The sequence below is a fragment of the Tachyglossus aculeatus genome, chromosome 1 (genome assembly GCF_015852505.1).
Source record: "Tachyglossus aculeatus isolate mTacAcu1 chromosome 1, mTacAcu1.pri, whole genome shotgun sequence".
NCBI classification, from domain to species: Eukaryota; Metazoa; Chordata; class Mammalia; order Monotremata; family Tachyglossidae; genus Tachyglossus; species Tachyglossus aculeatus.
In genome coordinates this window covers 6499599-6507973 of record NC_052066.1, presented here as the reverse complement: position 1 = coordinate 6507973, position 8375 = coordinate 6499599, and the positions used below count along the sequence as shown (strand labels likewise).

Genomic DNA, 8375 nt, shown 5'->3' with positions numbered 1-8375 from the left:
CCCGCGCTCCGTGGCCGGGCTGGACGCGTGTCCGGAGGGCGTCCACACAGTTGTCTCCTTTCAGGACAGGGAGATCATCCCGGAGCCGCCGAGGGGGGCGGAGGGGCAGAATCGGGGGCCGGTGGGAGGGTCTGGGGGTGACAGGCGACGGCGGGACTCGCCGGGATGGGGTTTCCGGGATGGTGTGGAGCCCTGTGGGAATAAATCACCAGACAAATGTTACTATTATCATCATTATTATTATTACTAATAAATAATAGCCTGGACGGGTTGGGCCGCCGGAAGCGGGGAGGGCCCGCAGGGGGTTCATTCCATCATTCAATCGTATTTATTGCGCGCTTACTGTCTCTCAGCGCTTGGAAAGGACAAGTCATTCATTCATTTAATCGTATTTATTGAGCGCTTACTATGAGCCGAGCACTGGACTAAGCGCTTGGGGAGTACAAGTTGGCAACATATATTACTGTAACTTGGTTACTATTATCATTGTTATTATCCAGCGCTTAGAACAGTGCTTTGCACATAGTAAGCGCTTAATAAATGCCATAATTATTATTATTGCTAATGAATAATAGCCTGGACCAGTTGGGCCCCCAGAAGCGGGGAGGGCCCCTAGGGGGTTCATTCCTTCATTCAATCGTATTTATTGAGCGCTTACAGTGTGCCGAGCACTGGACTAAGCGCTTGGGAAGTACAAGTTGGCAACATATATTACTGTAACATGGTTACTATTATCATTGTTATTATTATTGCTAATAAATAATAGCCTGGACCGGTTGGGCCGCCGGAAGCGGGGAGGGCCCGCAGCGGGTTCTTTCCTTCATTCAATCGTATTTATTGAGCACTTACTCTGTGCTGAGCACTGGACTAAGCGCTTGGGAAGTACAAGCTGGCAACATATATTACTGTAACATGGTTACTATCATCATTGTTATTATTATTGCTAATAAATAATAGCCTGGATGGGTTGGGCCGCCGGAAGCGGGGAGGGCCCGCAGGGGGTTCATTCCTTCATTCAATCATATTTATTGAGCGCTTACTGTCTCTCAGCGCTTGGAAAGGACAAGTCATTCATTCATTTAATCGTATTTATTGAGCGCTTACTGTGTGCCGAGCACTGGACTAAGCACTTGGGAAGTATAAGTTGGCAACATATATTACTGTAACTTAGTTACTATTATCATTGTGATTATTATTGCTAATAAATAGTAGCCTGGAGCAGTTGGGCCCCCAAAAGCGGGAAGGGCCCGCAGGGGGTTCATTCCTTCATTCAATCATATTGAGCGCTTACTGTGTGCCAAGCACTGGACTAAGCGCTTGGGAAGTACAAGTTGGCAACATATACTACTGTAACATGGTTACTATTATCATTGATATTATTATTGCTAATAAATAATAGCCTGGGCCGCCGGAAGCGGGGAGGGCCCCCGGGGGTTCATTCCTTCATTCAATCGTATTTACTGAGCGCTTACTGTCTCTCAGCGTTTGGAAAGAACAAGTCATTCATTCATTTAATCATATATATTGAGTGCTTACGGTGTGCAGAGCACTGGACTAAGCGCTTGGGAAGTACAAGTTGGCAAAATATATTACTGTAACATGGTTACTATTATCATTGTGATTATTATTGCTAATAAATAATAGCCTGGACCGGTTGGGCTTCCGGAAGCGGGGAGGGCCCCCAGGGGGTTCATTCCTTCATTCAATCGTATTTATTGAGCGCTTACTGTCTCTCAGCGCTTGGAAAGGACAAGTCATTCATTCATTTAATCATATTTATTGAGTGCTTACAGTGTGCAGAGCACTGGACTAAGCGCTTGGGAAGTACAAGTTGGCAAAATATATCACTGTAACATAGTTACTATTATCATCATTATTATTACTAATAAATAATAGCCTGGACCGGTTGGGCCGCCGGAAGCGGGGAGGGCCCGCAGGGGGTTCATTCCTTCATTCAATTGTATTTATTGAGCGCTTACTGTCTCTCAGCGCTTGGAAAGGACAAGTCATTCATTCATTTAATCGTATTTATTGAGCGCTTACTGTGTGCCGAGCACTGGACTAAGCGCTTGGGAAGTATAAGTTGGCAACATATATTACTGTAACTTGGTTACTATTATCATTGTGATTATTATTGCTAATAAATAGTAGCCTGGAGCAGTTGGGCCCCCAAAAGCGGGGAGGGCCCGCAGGGGGTTCATTCCTTCATTCAATCGTATTTATTGAGTGCTTACTGTGTGCTGAGCACTGGACTAAGCGCTTGGGATGTACAAGTTGGCAACATATATTACTGTAACTTGGTTACTATTATCATTGATATTATTATTGCTAATAAATAATAGCCTGGGCCGCCGGAAGCGGGGAGGGCCCACAGGGGGTTCATTCCTTCATTCACTCATATTTATTGAGCACTCACTGTCTCTCAGCGCTTGGAAAGGACAAGTCATTCAGTCATTTAATCGTATATATTGAGCGCTTACTATGTGCCAAGCACTGTACCAAGCGCTTGGGAAGTACAAGTTGGCAACATATATTACTGTAACTTGGTTACTATTATCATTGTGATTATTATTGCTGATAAATAGTAGCCTGGAGCAGTTGGGCCCCCAGTAGCGGGGAGGGCCCGCAGGGGGTTCATTCCTTCATTCAATCGTATTTATTGAGCACTTACTGTCTCTCAGCGCTTGGAAAGGACAAGTCAATCATTCATTTAATCGTATATATTGAGCGCTTACGGTGTACAGAGCACTGGACTAAGCTCTTAGGAAGTACAAGTTGGCAACATATATTACTGTAGCATGGTTACTATTATCATTGTTATTATTATTGCTAATAAATAATAGCCTGGACCGGTTGGGCCGCCAGAAGCGGGGAGGGCCCCCAGGGGGTTCATTCCGTCTTTCAATCGTATTTATTGAGCGCTCACTGTCTCTCAGCGCTTGGAAAGGACAAGTCATTCAGTCATTTAATCGTATTTATTGAGCGCTTACTATGTGCCAAGCACTGGACTAAGCGCTTGGGAAGTACAAGTTGGCAACATATATTACTGTAACATGGTTACTATTATCATTGTTATTATTATTGCTAATAAATAATAGACTGGACCGGTTGGGCCGCCGGAAGCGGGGAGGGCCCCCAGGGGGTTCATTCCTTCATTCAATTGTATTTATTGAGCGTTTACTGTGTGCCGAGCACTGGACTAAGCACTTGGGCAACATATAGTACTGTAACATGATTACTATTATCATTGTTATTATTATTGCTAATAAATTAAACCTGGACCAGTTGGGCCTCTGGAAGCGGGGAGGGCCCCCAGGGGGTTCATGCCTTCATTCAGTCGTATTGATTGAGCGCTTACTATGTGCCAAGCACTGGACTAAGCGCTTGGGAAGTACAAGTTGGCAACATATATTACTGTAACATGGTTACTATTATCATCGTTATTATAATATATATAATATATATATATATATATATATATATATATATATAATATATAATAGCCTGGACCGGTTGGGCCGCCAGAAGCGGGGAGGGCCCGCAGGGGGTTCATTCCTTCATTCGATCGTATTTATTGAGCGCTCACTGTCTCTCAGCGCTTGGAAAGGACAAGTCATTCAGTCATTTAATCGTATTTATTGAGCGCTTTCTATGTGCCGAGCACTGGACTAAGCGCTTGGGAAGTACAAGTTGGCAACATATATTACTGCAACATGGTTACTATTATCATTGTGATTATTATTGCTGATAAATAGTAGCCTGGAGCAGTTGGGCCCCCAGAAGCGGGGAGGGCCCGCAGGGGGGTTCATTCCTTCATTCAATCGTATTTATTGAGCACTTACTGTGTGCTGAGCACTGGACTAAGCGCTTGGGAAGTACAAGTTGGCAACATATATTACTGTAACATGGTTACTATCATCATTGTGATTATTATTGCTAATAAATAGTAGCCTGGAGCAGTTGGGCCCCCAGAAGCGGGGAGGGCCCCAGGGGGTTCATTCCTTCATTCAATCATATTTATTGAGCACTTACTATGTGCTGAGCACTGGACTAAGCGCTTGGGAAGTACAAGTTGGCAACATATATTACTGTAACATGGTTACTATCATCGTTATTATTATTGCTAATAAATAATAGCCTGGACCGGTTGGGCTTCCGGAAGCGGGGAGGGCCCGCAGGGGGTTCATTCCGTCGTTCAATCGTATTTATTGAGCACTTACTATGTGCCGAGCACTGGACTAAGCGCTTGGGAAGTACAAGTTGGCAACATATATTACTGTAACATGGTTACTATTATCATTGTTATTATTATTGCTAATAAATAATAGCCTGGACGGGTTGGGCCGCCGGAAGCGGGGAGGGCCCGCAGCGGGTTCTTTCCTTCATTCAATCGTATTTATTGAGCGCTTACTGTGTGCCGAGCTCTGGACTAAGCACTTGGGAAGTACAAGTTTGCAACATATTTTACTGTTAACATGGTTACTATTATCATTGTTATTATTATTGCTAATAAATAATAGCCTGGACCAGTTGTTCCACCGGAAGCGGGGAGGGCCCGCAGGGGGTTCATTCCTTCATTCAATCGTATTTATTGAGCGCTTACTGTCTCTCAGCGCTTGGAAAAGACAAGTCATTCAGTCATTTAATTGTATTTATTGAGCGATTACTATGTGCCGAGCACTGGATTAAGCGCTTGGGAAGTACAAGTTGGCAACATATACTACTGTAACATGGTTACTATTATCATTGATATTATTATTGCTAATAAATAATAGCCTGGGCCGCCGGAAGCGGGGAGGGCCCCCGGGGGTTCATTCCTTCATTCAATCGTATTTACTGAGCGCTTACTGTCTCTCAGCGTTTGGAAAGAACAAGTCATTCATTCATTTAATCATATATATTGAGTGCTTACGGTGTGCAGAGCACTGGACTAAGCGCTTGGGAAGTACAAGTTGGCAAAATATATTACTGTAACATGGTTACTATTATCATTGTTATTATTATTGCTAATAAATAATAGCCTGGACCGGTTGGGCTTCCGGAAGCGGGGAGGGCCCCCAGGGGGTTCATTCCTTCATTCAATCGTATTTATTGAGTGCTTACTGTCTCTCAGCGCTTGGAAAGAACAAGTCATTCATTCATTTGATCATATATATTGAGCGCTTACTGTGTGCCGAGCACTGGACTAAGCGCTTGGGAAGTACAAGTTGGCAACATATATTACTGCAACATGGTTACTATTATCATTGTTATTATTATTGCTAATAAATAATAGCCTGGACCAGTTGGGCCCCCAGAAGCGGGGAGGGCGCCCAGGGGGTTCATTCCTTCATTCAATCGTATTTATTGAGCACTTATTGTGTGCCGAGCACTGGACTAAGCGCTTGGGAGGTACAAGTTGGCAACATATATTACTGCAACATGGTTACTATTATCATTGTTATTATTATCGCTAATAAATAATAGCCTGGACTGGTTGGGCCGCCGGAAGCGGGGAGGGCCCGCAGGGGGTTCATTCCTTCATTCAATCATATTTATTGAGCGCTTACTATGTGCCGAGCACTGGACTAAGCGCTTGGGAAGTACAAGTTGGCAACATATATTAATGCAACTTGGTTACTATTATCATTGTCATTATTATTGCTAATAAATAATAGCCTGGACCGGTTGGGCCGCCGGAAGCGGGGAGGGCCCTCAGGGGGTTCATTCCGTCATTCAATTGTATTTATTGAGCGCTTATTGTCTCTCAGCGCTTGGAAAGAACATTCATTCGTTTAATCGTATTTATTGAGCGCTTACTATGAGCCGAGCACTGGACTAAGCGCTTGGGAAGTACAAGTTGGCAACATATATTACTGTAACATGGTTAGTATTATCATCGTTATTATTATTGCTAATAAATAATAGCCTGGACCAGTTGGGCCCCCAGAAGCGGGGAGGGCCCGCAGGGGGTTCATTCCTTCATTCAATCGTATTTATTGAGCGCTTACTATGTGCCGAGCACTGGACTAAGCGCTTGGGAAGTACAAGTTGGCAACATATATTACTGTAACATGGTTACTATTATCATTGTTATTATTATTGCTAATAAATAATAGCCTGGACCGGTTGGGCCGCCGGAAGCGGGGAGGGCCCGCAGCGGGTTCATTCCGTCATTCAATCGTATTTATTGAGCGCTTATTGTCTCTCAGCATTTGGAAAGGACAAGTCATTCAGTCATTTAATTGTATATATTAAGTGCTTACGGTGTGCCGAGCACTGGACTAAGCGCTTGGGAAGTACAAGTTGGCAACATATATTACTATAACTTGGTTACTATTATCATTGTGATTATTATTGCTAATAAATAGTAGCCTGGAGCAGTTGGGCCCCCAGAAGCGGGGAGGGCCCGCAGGGGGTTCATTCCTTCATTCAATCGTATTTATTGAGCACTTATTCTGTGCTGAGCACTGGACTAAGCACTTGGGAAGTACAAGTTGGCAACATATATTACTGTAACATGGTTACTATTATCATCGTTATTATTATTGCTAATAAATAATAGACTGGACCGGTTGGGCCGCCGGAAGCGGGGAGGGCCCGCAGGGGGTTCATTCCTTCATTCAGTCGTATTTATTGAGCGCTTACTGTGGGCTGAGCACTGGACTAAGCGCTTGGGAAGCACAAGTTGGCAACATATATTACTGTAACATGGTTACTATTATCATTGTTATTATTATTGCTAATAAATAATAGCCTGGATGGGTTGGGCCGCCGGAAGCGGGGAGGGCCCCCAGGGGGTTCATTCCTTCATTCAATCGTATTTATTGAGCGCTTACTGTCTCTCAGCGTGTGCAAAGGACAAGTCATTTAGTCATTTAATCGTATATATTGAGCGCTTACGGTGTGCAGAGCACTGGACTAAGCGCTTGGGAAGTACAAGTTGGCAACAGAGAGAGACAATCCCTACCCAACAATGGGAATTCAGCAACAAGGAGAGACAATCCCTGCCCACAGCGGGCTCACAGTCTAGAAGGGGGGAGACAGCAAGACAGAGGAACTGGCATCAATAGCATAAACAGAAATCAATAGAAATATATATATATATAATAATGATGGCATTTATTAAGCGCTTACTATGTGCAAAGCACTGTTCTAAACGCTGGGGAGGTTACAAGGTGATCAGGCTGTCCCCCGGGGGGCTCACAGTCTTCATCCCCATTTGACAGATGAGGCCACTGAGGCAAGGAGAAGTGAAGCGACTTGCACAAAGTCACACAGCTGACAATTGGCGGAGCCAGAATTTGAACCCATGACCTCTCACTCCCAAGCCCGGGCTCCTTTCCACTGAGCTACAAAGCTTCTCTACTGATAATGATATATATATATTAATAAAATAAATAGAATTATAAATATGTATTTATAGACTGTGACTTCTAGACTGTGAGCCCACGGTTAGGTAGGGACTGTCTCTATATGTTGCCAACTTGTACTTCCCAAGCGCTTAGTCCAGTGCTCTGCACACAGTAAGCGCTCAATAAATACGATTGAATGAGTGAATGTATTTAGTAATAATAATAATGATGGTATTTGTTAAGCGCTTACTATGTGCAAAGCCCTGTTCTAAGCGCTGGGGGGATACAAGGTGATCAGGTTGTCCCACGCGGGGCTTACAGTCTTAATCCCCATTTTACAGATAAGGTAACTGAGGCTCAGAGAAGTTAAGCGCTTACTATGTGCAAAGCACTGTTCTAAGCGCTGAAAACATAGCTGGCCCGTACGGGGATCAAACCCGCGACCTTGGCGTTATTAGTACCACGCTCTAACCAACTGAGCTAACCGGCCAATATGTTGTATTTATGTATTTATATAATAATAATAATAATGGTATTTGTTAAGTGCTTACTATGTGCAAAGCACTGTTCTAAGCGCTGGGGAGGTGACAAGGTGATCAGGTTGTCCCACAGGGGGTGGCTCACAGTCTTCATCCCCATTTTGCAGATGAGGGAACTGAGGCCCAGAGAAGTGAAGTGACTTGCCCAAAGTCACACAGCTGAGAACTGGCGGAGTCAGGATTTGAACCCGTGACCTCTGACTCCAAAGCCCGGGCTCTTTCCACTGAGCCACGCTGCTTCTCTGTGGGACTTTGGGAAAGTCACTTCACTTCTTGTGGCTCAGTGGAAAGAGCCGGGGCTTTGGAGTCAGAGGTCATGGGTTCAAATTCCAGCTCCACCAATTGTCGGCTGTGTGACTTTGGGCAAGTCACTTCACTTCTCTGGGCCTCAGTGACCTCATCTGGAAAATGGGGATGAAGACCGTGAGCCCCCCCGTGGAACAACCTGATCATCTTGAAACCTCCCCAGCGCTTAGAACAGTGCTTTGCGCATAGTAAGCGC

At 44.6% G+C, this 8375-nt stretch overlaps 1 non-coding gene across 1 annotated transcript; it reads right to left on the bottom strand.

Moving 5' to 3' along the window:
• Positions 1-7750: 7750 nt before the first annotated feature.
• TRNAI-AAU lies at positions 7751-7824 on the bottom strand. The gene has a single exon. It is a non-coding gene; the product is annotated as a tRNA-Ile (tRNA).
• Positions 7825-8375: the final 551 nt, after the last annotated feature.